This window comes from Ceratotherium simum, chromosome 18 (genome assembly GCF_057802395.1).
Source record: "Ceratotherium simum simum isolate JZ-2026a chromosome 18, ASM5780239v1, whole genome shotgun sequence".
Taxonomy (NCBI): Eukaryota; Metazoa; Chordata; class Mammalia; order Perissodactyla; family Rhinocerotidae; genus Ceratotherium; species Ceratotherium simum.
Genome location: NC_141917.1, coordinates 29,298,962 through 29,311,688, shown reverse-complemented (window position 1 = coordinate 29,311,688; position 12,727 = coordinate 29,298,962).

The following is a 12,727-nucleotide window of genomic DNA, read 5'->3' as shown; positions in this document are numbered from 1 at the left end:
CTCTGAAATTTAATGACTTTTTTTTGTTGTTGCTATTTTCATATTTCAATCCAGGGATTTAAACTCAGCAAATTCCCATACTTGCATGAACAAACGGCATAAGTGACTCTGGTGACAAAAGGAAGTTGAGCTCCATTGGCCCACTTGGTGGAAGGCTGGGCTTTCCTGGAGTGGGTTCAGTGACTGGGTCAGCCTATTAGGATGAAAGAGGGAAAAGGAAATACGTTAGAGTACACTGGGAAGGAGAACTTTCAAAACTGTTCTTGGGAATTCATCTTTTGAGCTCATTTCTAGGCTCCTCCCAAAGGCAGGTGATGTCAGGTTTTCTGACCCATTTCTCTTCTTCTAATAATTGCTTCTCAGGTAACAAAAATGGCTGTAGGTTGATTACACATGTACCCACAGGCCCTTCATCTTGGGAAAAAAAGGTAGAAGTGAGGGTGGGAGAGGAGATGGAAGGCTAAAGCTGTGAGTCTCAAATTTTAATGAGCACACAGGTCACCTGGGGATCTTGTTATAGTGCGAATTCTGATTCAGAAGGCTGGGTGAGGATTGAACTTGAGCCATTCTAACAAGCTTCCCCATGATGTTGATGCCTCTGGTCTTCAAGTAACACTGTGAGTAGTGAGGGGTAAAGAGATACCAGTTTGTTTATTTCCAGTGCATTTGGTTTCTTATTTGCCCACCGTTGGTTCCCATAATAATTTATGATTTTTGACTGCTGGGCCATCCTCTCCTTATCTTTAAAGTCATCAAAGTATGAAGGAAGTAGCAAAGAAAGCATATTGGCCTACCAGGCGTAGGTAGGAGAGAAATAGCACTTCCAAGAGGCTTTGTGCAGTGGCATTCCAATTGGAGAGTTTCCAATAGTCCAGGACTGAGTCCTGCAGTCTTCCAGCCTCAAAGATCTGAATGTGTCAGCCCTCCAAGAGAAGGTCCATCTCTTAAGAGAGAACTACATTGAGCCAGCTCACAGCAACTGATGCTAAAACTGGATTGCCATGCCATTAATCTACTATGGAGAATTCAATTCTCATTTTTGCTGGGTCCAGATCAGAGAATCTCATCTGAGTTTGAGGATATAAGAGAATGACAGCTTAGCTCTCAGTTCAGGGTTACTTTGAGCAGTTTATTCTCAGATACTACTAAGCAGTGCAGAGGATATACACATGGCATGTTAGGGTAACGCTAGCTGCAGTAACAAATAAACACTCAAATTTATAAAAGCTCAAACACATTTTTCACTCATGAAACAGTATTATGTATCAGCTGTTCTTGGTCAATGAACAGCTTTCCTCCATGTAGGGATTCTGGGTTGCAGGTTTTCTCCATTTTGTGGTTCTGCTGTTCTCTAAGGCTTCACAGTCAATGATATCCATGTGGCTGAAGGGGAAGAGTGTGTAGAGAGGGCTGAAGAACTTTATGAAAATCTTTGGCCTGGAAGTGACACTCACCACTTCTGCTTGCATCCCATTTGATGATAACTAGTCACATGATTACACCTAAATGCAAGGGAGGCTGGGAAATGCAGTCCTGGGCAGGAAATCTTCTTGTCAGTGAAAATCTATCTAATGGCAGGAGAGTGCACATTTTGTTGGACGACTAGCTGTTTTTGCCACTTAAAATAGCAGTCCTCATTGCCTTCCACTTTCTTTGTGTGTTTTGGTGAGGAAGATTAGGCTTGAGCTAACATCTGTTGCCAATCCTCCCCTTTTTGCTGAGGAAGATTGGCCCTGGGCTAACATCCGTGCTCATCTTCCTCTGCTTTATATGTGGGACGCCTGCCACAGCATGGCTTGACAAGCAGTGCGTAGGTCCATGCCTGGGATCTGAACTTGTGAACCCTGGGCTGCCGTAGTGGAGCACGTGAACTTAACCACTATGCCACTGGGTGGGCCCCATTTTCTTACAGAGGCACACTTGTGGTCTTGGTAGCCCACATGGAGTGAGATATTTGCCAGGTTGGAGGAGTGTAGAACTAAAGTCTCTCTATCCTTAGCCATGTTAGCAACCAAGAAAACAACTTTTGTAACCACATAAGGTAATAATTCTCTAATCAGTAAGTCCCGTAATTTGGGCCTCATGATGCTATTCCAGGCCTTGAAATTCATGTTGCCACAACACCAAGGCAACTCATCTTTTATCCACCTCTATGATACAGGTCCTAGGAATTTTCCATCTATGTCTCCATAGGGGTTTTCTATGAAGAGTTGTAGCTGTGTCCTACCACACATACTGGAACCAAGTTTTTCATGTTGGTAAATGAGAAAGTTTTTGCCATAGAGGCAGATCTCTTGTTGGAAACATAATTATAATTATGAAATTATTTGGTCATTGGAATTGGAACAAAGGGCATGAAGATTAGAATATTTAATGAAATTAGGCTGACAGTTTATTACATTCAACTTGCCAGTAAGACCACAATATTCTTTTCCTAATTGTCCCTGGAGGGGACTAACGGAGATGTCCTCTCTCACCTCTCTCTTTCTCAATGCTTCATAGCTGACTAACTACCCACAGGAAGAACACACTCTTCACTTTAGATTAATTAACAAATCAGACGTGTCAATAAATCTGGCCTACCCTGCCTGCCTGGGGTCATGTTGGTCTCTTTCGGGTACTTTTTTATACCTCTGTTCTAATTCATTGTGTATGAAATACCATGGTAATTTTCATGTTGCTCTGAGGGCTATCTTATTTCCGTGTTGTTTGGAGTGTACTTTACTGTAACTCCAGTGAACTGACCACAGAAATCAGATATTTTCTTGTTTCATGTTAGAGGGAAAAATTAAATCAGAGAGAATGATCTTATTCTACGAGATAATTCATCAGAATAACTAATGAACATGGTTTAATAAATCCTGGGAAGGAGATTTAAGGGTTTGCAAATATTGTAAACTGAAAATTAAAGTTGAGTATTATTACAGATGGAAACTGTAAGGAAAAAATTTAGAATCAAGTAGAGTTAAAAATAAAGACACCGTTAAGATACTTGATCTAACACATGATGTCAGCTACCAAAAAATGTGTGTGGGGGGGATTTTACTTTCTTTGGTTGCAAGAGCCCAGTTGGTAGACATTTGCACATGTTGCTCACTTTCACTTGAAAATCAGCGCATCCAAAATAAAATTCACTATTCCTTTCCCTGTCCTCCATTATCCCCACCCCATCTTCTACTTACATCAAGTGTGCTTCTAGGCTGTAGTATCTCAGCACTAGGCCTCCAACTGCCTGGGCTAGGAACTCAAGGATCTTTGTTTCCTCTTTCCAAGAGGCAGAGTAACAATGGTTGAGTGCAGATGCCAGGGCCAGCCTGCCTGGTTTAAAATCTGATTCTATGTGGCTTACTAGCAGTATGATCTTGGGCAAATTACTTGACCTCTCAAACCTCAGTTTCTTCACCTGTTAAGTGGAGATAATAGTGACTACATTATAGGGTGAGGATTAAATGAGTTAATATATGGAAAACACTTGGAACTTTACCTGGCACTAATTAAGCTCTGTAGAAGTGTTTGACACCACTTTCTAGAGTCTGCTGGTTATATTTTTGAGTGCCCTTCTCTCCTTTCCAACTGTACAGGTTCAGTTCCTCTTACCTCAAATCTAGAAACAGTCCCCAGATAGTTTCTCTGCCTACCGTCTTAGCCTTTTCATCCATCTTTCACATTAATACCAGAATGATTTTTCCTAAGACTCAGGTTCATCCACATCGCTTCATTTCTTAAAGACATTCAGTAACCCCCTAACCCCAATTTAAGAGTTCAGACATCTTGGCATGGCATTTAAGGCATCCACAATTTTCCCTGACCTACGTATTTCCAGATACCTCTCCCATCACATCCTCCACATTTTCCACGCTTCAGTTATACTGGTGTGGTATAGTAAAGAATTTGTCTTGTCTTTGTCCTGAGTTCCCGACACAGAGCTTCTAAAACTCTTGGAATTTCCTGAGTGATAAGAGTGTCCTTGTTGTGCTAATGAGATGATGCAGAGTGAGCGCCTAGTCAGTTTCAGGATGGGGGCCTGTCACCAGAAATACTGACTTCATGATTAGAGAGTTGGAACTTTGTGCCAGCTGGACGTTAGAAGAGGGGAGGGGTGCTGGACACTGAGTTCAGTTACATGGGCAATGATTTAATTAAGCATACCCACATAATGAACCCTGCTAAAAACTCTGAACACTGAACCTCAGTGGCACTTCCTGGTTGGTGAATACACTGATGTTCTGGGAGGGTGATACACCCTGATTCCAGGAGAAGAGAAGAGAGCACTCTACATTTCCTCTCACACTTTGCCCTATATGTCTCTTTATCTGGCTGGTCCTTCTGATTTGTATCCTTGATAATAAAACTATAATTCTAAGTATAGTGCTTTCCTGAGTTCTGTGAGTCATTCTAGAGAATTACTGAAACTGAGGGGGCCAAGGAAACTGCATTTCTAACCAACTGGCTATAAATTCGAGACTGCAGTTTAGAAACCCTGCCTGAGTTTCTAGCCTGCCTGGCCTGCCCTGCAGAATTCAGACTCAAGACTGTAACATCAACGCTTACCTGATGCCAGCCTGCCAGCTTGCTCTACAGATTTCAGACTTACCAGCCCTCACAACCATGTGAACCAATTTCTCACTAGAAATCTCTCTCTCTCTCAACACACACATACACACATGCACACACACATGCAAACACACACTATTGGTTTTGTTTCTCTGGAGAACCCTGACTAATACAGAAGTACAAGTGGCCTGGGGACCCCTGAAGTAAGAAGTAAATGTCTTAAGTAAGAGCATTCTTGTTGTGGGCTGTGCCCTTTGACTTGGAGGACCTGCCCTAACTCTGGGTGGTTAGCGCCAGAACTGAATTGCAGTACGCCCCATTGGCATTGAAACAGAGTAACAAGCTAAGTCATTTGCTAAACTGGCTCATATTTCAAGGCCCAATTTAAAAGTGAAATCCTTTACAGAGCCTTCCTCAAACTTCTAGCAAGATTGACTTGCTCTTTCCTTCTTCTATGCCTCTTTGCCCAGTATGTATGTACCTTTATATCACAGTCTACCAGTCAGACTAGTAGAACATAAAGTCAGATTACTTTATTTTCTCTAATAGGCATTCAAACTTGGAGCACTCCCCCACTCAAGCTGGCTGTTAGAAAATGTAGCTTAAGTCTTTCTTGGGACTCCCACACAAGGCTGTTCTGTGGTTCTTAGATCTGGCCTGCAGGGGAGTCGAAGGGTGTAACCTCAGTTCACACAGGTTATCCCTGAGACATTTACTGTCCCTCTTTCCAGGGTCTCTTAAATCCACTGAATCTTGGCAGCTTCTCTATCATACTTGGGAAAGGACAACTTTGAGAAGCTACCAATCGGGTAGATGAGGAGCTCACTTTCGAGAGATCTATGGATATCTAAGAGAGAAATCCAACAAACAGTTGGATATTCATTCATTCAACAAACAAATAGTTACTGAGCAAATATTAGGTGCTCCCAGTGACTACTGCTCTGGGTGCTGGGGATTTAGCCTTGAACAAAAGAAAAATGATATATTTACTCATGGCTGTTCAGTCAAGCAGACATGATCTAAAGTTCAGGGTGTAGGTATGGATGGATAGGAAAATCTTGAAGATGAGGAATCAATGAATGTAATGAAAAAAGCAAAGGTACAGGAGGGATGAGATGACTGAAGGGGAAGGTTCTGGAGTAGGAGGGAGGGATGGAGTACAGGACATTAATGGTTGATTTGGTCTTCTATTGATGGAGGGACATCTCATCCTTTGACTAGGGGAAGAGTTGGTAGGGATTTATGGGGATTTGGGAGTTTGTAGATGGAGATAGAAAATAGAGAGAAAACATGAGTTGAGGCCCAGTTTTCTCAAAGTAAAGGCAAAATTACCTGCTGGGAATGAAAAGGGCTGAGATTCAATGGAGGGCTTAAAGTGAGAGGTGGAGGTTTGTCAGTAATCATGGAGGACATTGGGAAAGTGTGCTGCCGAGCACAAATAAAGGAAAGCACAATTTATATGGACACCATTTAGCAGTATCATGAGATTTTCACCAGGAGAGGTCAGCAGATAGGGTACAAAAGCAGAGATGTGAATTGTAGGGATATGTCATATCATCTTGTTTCACAGCATCTATCACTGCAATTTGCACTCAAGAGGTCAATAAACTGTGCTGGAATTGAATAATTATTTAAAAGATGGGAGGATAGGGAATCTTGAAGTTCACTGTTACACCACCCATATCACAAGGAAGAAATCAGATTATAACCCTAGAGCAGCAAAATCTCATTTTTTATCGGACAAGTCAGTATCAAGTTTATTCTAGAAAATACTCTTTACAGAAAAAATGGAAATTATAATTCCAAGTAAGAATTATACTGAGAAACATTTTATTCTTTTAATTATTTTTATTATAATAATAAAACATATACACTCCCTCCCAAAACGAAAAGAAGGTAAAAGTAGTAAATGGAAAATCTCTTACTTTCATATCTACCATCTACCAATTCATTCTTCTCCTCAATAATAACCACTGAAAACATTTTGGAACATTGTCTTCCAGAGTTTTTTTCTAATTATATTCTTATTCTAATATTCTCTCTCTATATATATATATATTAAAAAAAAAAGAGAGAGATCCTTGAGCCAGCCCTGATGGCCTAGTGGTTCAAGTTCGGTGCGCTCCACTTTGGCGGCCCAGGCCCAGTTCCTGGGCACAGAACCACACCACTTGTCAGTAGCCATGCTGTAGCGGTGGCTCACATAAAAGAACTAGAAGCACTTACAACTAGAATATACAACTATGTACTGGGGCTGGAAAAAAAGAGAAAGTTTGGCAACAGATGTTAGCTCAGAGCGAATCTTTCCCAGCCAAAAAAAAAAAATGAGATACTTTTGTTTTCCTCTCCAATATCCTTTATTTCCTTCCCCCTTTGTCTCCTGTATTTTAGCCAGGTACCTGTCTCGTCCCCAGGTCCAGAGAGAGTGAGCCATTCCAAGCCAATCAACACATGGCATTCTCCTAGTGACTGTTATTGGTCCAGGGATGTGCACATGACTTCAGTTAGGTCAATCATAATGAAAGGAAAAATTAAATTTCATGCTTAGGAGAGAACTGGTTTTTTTTCCAACCACTTAATTTATATGGGAAATGATTATATTTTTACTATTAGATTAAGGGATCTATGAAAATTGAAATCCTTCCATGGCCCAACCACTTTTCCTTCCCCAAAGGTTCTCAGTACAGGTATAGACAAAAGCCATTTCATTAGGTAATGGAAAGAAGGTGGCTATGGGCCTGCTGCTGCATGGATGGAACAGGAAGACTTCCTCAGATAGGGGCCACATTTGTGTAAATATGGCCTCTTGTCTGTCCTCCTCATATCTGACTGAAGTAGGTTGTATTAGTAGCCCAACTCTTCCCCCTTTTCCCTATCCGCATGCTTTACCTTATGATTTGGAGTTCCCACACAAGAGGGAATATATTTCTTCACTCCTTGATTCTGGGTTTGGCTACATGAAATGTTTGGCCCATAGGATAAGATGGAAGTGACAGGTGTGCCAGTTCTAAGCTTAAACCTCAGGAAGTCTTGGTGTTTCTTCTTACCCTCTTTTGCCTCTACTATGAAGAATAAGCCTGGGTAGCCTGTTAGTCTCAGGAAAACAGTAGGAAACTCATGCAATGGTGGTATTCCCAGCTGAAGCCAGCCGAAATCAGTTGACTTCCATTCAGTTGCAGATAGCTGAGTCATCCCAGCTGATACTGGTAGAGCCACCCAGCAGAACCCAACCTAGATGGTTCAACTCCCACACAATGGACAATTTGTGAGAATAAATAATGTTTAAAGCCACTGAATTTTGGCGTGGTTTGTTACTGAGTATCAATGTAGCAATAGCTAACACACTGTTCAATCTAGTACTTTTTCCTTGTGGGAATAATAGGGGAAGGGAGTAAGAGAGAGGTGGAGACCTCTCCAGAGTTTCCTCTTCCTAGAAGCTTTTGACAAAATAGCATAGACATTTTTATTTATAAAGTTCTATAAAGTTCTATTATATTTCTCATAGTGGCTTTTTTAATATTCCATAGTATGGATATACTATATTTAATTTAGAATATTTATATTTTTCTCTATTACAAGCAGTGCTGCATAGATATTTTTTGTACATATATTTTTGAGCCCTTCTGTGACTGTTTCTGTATAAAATCCTTGAGTGGAATTGCTGGGTATACACATTTAGATTTTTGCTATATATTTCCAAATTGCCCTCTTAAAAGTTTGTAATAATTTATACTCCTACCAACAGTATATGAGAAAACCTATTTTCCCATACCCTTCGCAGCACTGAAGTTTAGCAATCACTTTAATTTTCACAATTTAATAGGCAAAAAATTTATCTCATTATTTAATTTGCAGTTTTTGATTTTGAGTAAGACAACATATTTTCAAATTTTTAAAAACAATTTCACTTCTTCTGTGAACCCTCTGTTAATGTGCTTTGTCCATTTCCCTCTTGAATTGTTCATTTTTTGCATATTGGCTTGTAAGACTCTTTGGTTGTTAAGAATATTAACACTTTGTACATCATATTGTTACTATATTTTTCCAGTTTATTTTTACCTTTTCTTTTTGTTGTGGTTTTTTTGTGCAATAAAGAAATTACCAGGATTCTAATTTTTTAATACTCAAATGTATCAATCTTTTTCTTTTATGGCTTCTGGGTTTTATGTCTTTTTTAGAAATGCTTTCCACATCCAAAAAGTGTAGAATGCTTCACCCATGTCTTCTAGCATATTTGATTTCATTTTTACAATTATTTATATCTTTGATCTATGGGGGATTTATTTTAGAATAAGAAGTCTGTTGGTACTTCCCTCTTTATCTTTGAATAGCTAGTGTATTGTTCCAATCTCCTTTTTTAAATAAATCACTTTTTCTCCACTGATTATAAATGAATGAAAGTTTTGTAAGTACATGGATCTGGACACATAAGTTCTCTATTCTATTTCATTGATTGTTCTGTCAAAAAAAAAAAAAGGAAAATAAAATATAACCAGGGATACCTGTAATTTCTAGGCAAATAATTTTGCAGTTTTTTGTGCTGACAGTTACTATCATTTTGGCACTTCTAAATGTATAATGAAATTGATTTTTATTGCCTTTGAAAGGTGAATAAATGTTAAAATCACTTGTATAGTTTATCTCTTCTTAATTCTTTTCTTCTCCAGAATTCAAGAAGAATTCTTCTTGAACATGTATTTTTCTACATGATATTTAGAATAACAGCATACGTATATATGTATATGATGTGGCAGGCCTCACATCAATTATTAAATACGATTTCTGAGGAGCAGGATTGGCGAGGTCTTTTATTTGTTACATTATATATGTCTGTATTCCTTGAATTTTTGGGAACAAGTAAGTATTAGTTTAGTGATAAAGATTCAATAAAGATTTAAAGAAATAACATATGGATATATAATAATCAGAAAGCTTAATGAAGTCTTTGTATCTTTTAGGCTATTTTTTTTCACTTGATCCCCTTGTGTTTTGCAGATAAGCAATCATTTCATCTGCCAATAATGATCATTGTTTAATATTTATGCTTCTTACTTTATCTCTTTGTCTAATTGCACTTCCTAGCATTTCTAGAACAATGTTAAATGTGGTAACAGTGGAATTTCTTTTGTTTTATCTTAAATTTAATGGAATACTTTTAATATTTCACCATTGAGCATGACTGTGGCTTATGTTATATTCCTATTTTACTAAAGTTTTTTATCAAGAAAAAAAATCTTAAGAAGCATTGAAATGTGGATTGACAACTTCACACTTAAATTCATGGAAGTTTATTAATGTGTAAAAAAGGGATTTTACAGCATATTCATCAGTTTCATGCTACAGCATTTACTGAACTTTTGTCTAATTAGACTAATTATTCTTCTTTAGGCTGTAAAAGTAATATTTTTATATCCACTGAGATATATATATATATATATATATATATATATATATATATACTGATAGTGTCTCTAGCGTAAAATAAAATATTTTCTGATTATTTTGCATTTTTGTCTAATAACTAGTGCAATTTACACTTTGCAGTAACTCATTTGTCATAAAAAAAAGTAAAAGTTCTTCTCAGCCTCTGCAAGTTCTCTTCTCCTCCTTAATGAGAAATCTTTACGCAGAGTAGAAGGGAATTGGCCCTCATAATTTACAGTCGAGGGGTCCACCAGATTAACTCAAGTGTTTCTGCAGAGTTCAGCATTGAAACTTTGTTGTTCAAACCTCTGGGGCTTTGCCCGTTGTTTGCTTCACATTTGGTTTTTACCAGCGTCTTGAGGAGTGCTAACGTATTCCTCAGATCCACCAGGTTTTATGCATCACACTTTATCTGAACAGCTGCCTTATTGCAAGCTATACACAAACCCCACACAAATGCCACAAGCCATTAAAACTCAGAAGTTAGGTTAGACTTCAATGTGGATCTAAAATAAACAAAATAAATGAACCAACAAAATTAAATGCAGATATTCATCAGAGAAATGAGGCTCTGGAAAAGTCTCTCTCCACCCCACCCAACCCTATTTCTCTGCTTCTGTGGTTACAGTGGGTAAGAGTGCAGCTGGGGAGGTAACTGTGCATGGGGAAGGCAACCGACTCCTCACACATGGCTGCCCAGGTGTGCTAGTCTCTCAGAGACGTGGTGCTTGCCTCTCTCTGAGCATCCCAGCCTGGCATTCTTCTATCCTGAATGGTGATGAGGAAGCACATTGACTAATACAATATCATTCACTAATATGTTGATTCATTCATTCCTCTTTTATGATAGAGTACCTTCTAGATTTTAGGTACTATGTTTAGCGACAGACATAAACACCAATAAGTCATAATCGTCTCTGCCAGAGTGCTTAGAAGCCCATAGGGGAGTCAGACAAATTAGGTAATTACAAATCAGTGTGGTGATAATAGGGGTAAGTATAAGGTGCTATAGTATTCCTCCACAAACCCTGACATACACATGAAATTTATTACGCCACATCCCTGATTAAAATCCTCCCAAGTACTCCTATCCCTTGTAGACTAAATCAGAGCTTCTTAGACTGGCATGTCAAATGCTTACCCGTTGGCCCCCACCAATTCTGCCAAGTGTCATCTCAGCCCCTGCTTGCAGACTCTCTGGACTAGGAATGTTAAGCTAAGTAGATGTTCTTAGACAGCTTCCACTGAACTACCTGCCGAATGAACCAGCGCTCTCCATTCTCTCTGTGAGATACATTAACACTCACATTGAGACTTGGCTGCTAGCAGGCTGTCCTCTAGTGCACATTGTACCCAACAAGTGAGACATAAACTCACCCAAGTCAGTCGTATGAGTTCCCAAACTCATTTAGGCCAGTCAGACTTGTTACTGTAATTATATTATGCAAGCTGACAAAACAGGAATATGCAAAGAAACACTGCTGTTGATCTGTGAGAACTACCTTGAATGGTTTGAAAAGACTTGCTAAAGGCATGTTGAAATAATATTGCTAGCCAATAGGGTGGGAAAAGTGATGGTAAAAGATGGGGGTGGGGAGATAGCTTTAAAAAGCTAGGCATCCATATTTAGATTTCTTTGAAAGTACTTTTCCATTTTGAAGAAAGCAAAACTAGGAGTAGATGAAGTGTTACTCGTGTTTGTTACCTAAGAAAGACAATGCAGAACTAGAATCAATGACCCCACACCCAAAGGAACAGCCTTGGCCTTGTAACAAAAGAGTGGTGAATGGACACACAGTAATATGTTTTAAATTCAAATAAAATGTTCAAGGTAGAAACATATTATTTTTTACCAAATCCCCTGTGTCTGACTTTAGGAAGTAACCACCAACACTCTACTGTTCCCAAGTAAGACAGGTAAAGAGTCATCACCTACTGTATTTGTAACTCCCCAAATGGTCCATACTCTGTCCCAGCTCCATGACTTAGAACATGTTGTTTCCTCTGCCAGAAAATGCCTTCTCTTTACTCCAGGCTCCTTCATCTGGCCCACTCCTACTTAGTCTGCACTGCCACATCAAGTGTGACTTCCTTCACGCTACCCCTTCTTGGTGCTTCTTCCCTAAGGCATCCTTGTTGTTCTTTTTTTTCACGCAGCAGCAGAACCTCCTTCCTCCTTGGGGAAAGGCCCACTCTATGAGCCAGAGCCTGCCTCTCCCTAAGATGAAAACAACAGCTATTCTCCTCTCTGCTTCCCATTGCTGGGGCCTAGGCACATGGGCTAGGGATAGTTGCTATCAACTACAGGCTCCAGCTCTGCCTTTAAACCAGCAGCTGGTGATGTGAAACTGCTAGACGCTGCTGCCGAGTCTGCTCTGGGGCTGGTGGTGGCAGTGGAGGCAGCTGTTTTCAGATTCTGGAGGTACCAGTGGTAGAGACAGGAGGTGGCTCTGTGGCCTCCAAGTTTGGTTCTTGGACCCTCCCAGATATTCTGTGAGCCCTTTAATAGCCTTGAATAAATTCCTTTTCTGCTCATATTAGTCAAAACTGGTTTCTATTGCTTAAAGCTAAGAATTGTGACTGACGTTTTGACTTAAAGTAATGGCATGACATCGTAACCGTTCCTCCGTGTCTTTGTCCCGACGTGATTGTGAGCTGGGAACATCCCATCTCATCTCTGTAACCCCAGTGCCCAGCACAGTGCAAAGTCATGCAAAGCAGATCCTCAACAAATCACTATTAATTTGCA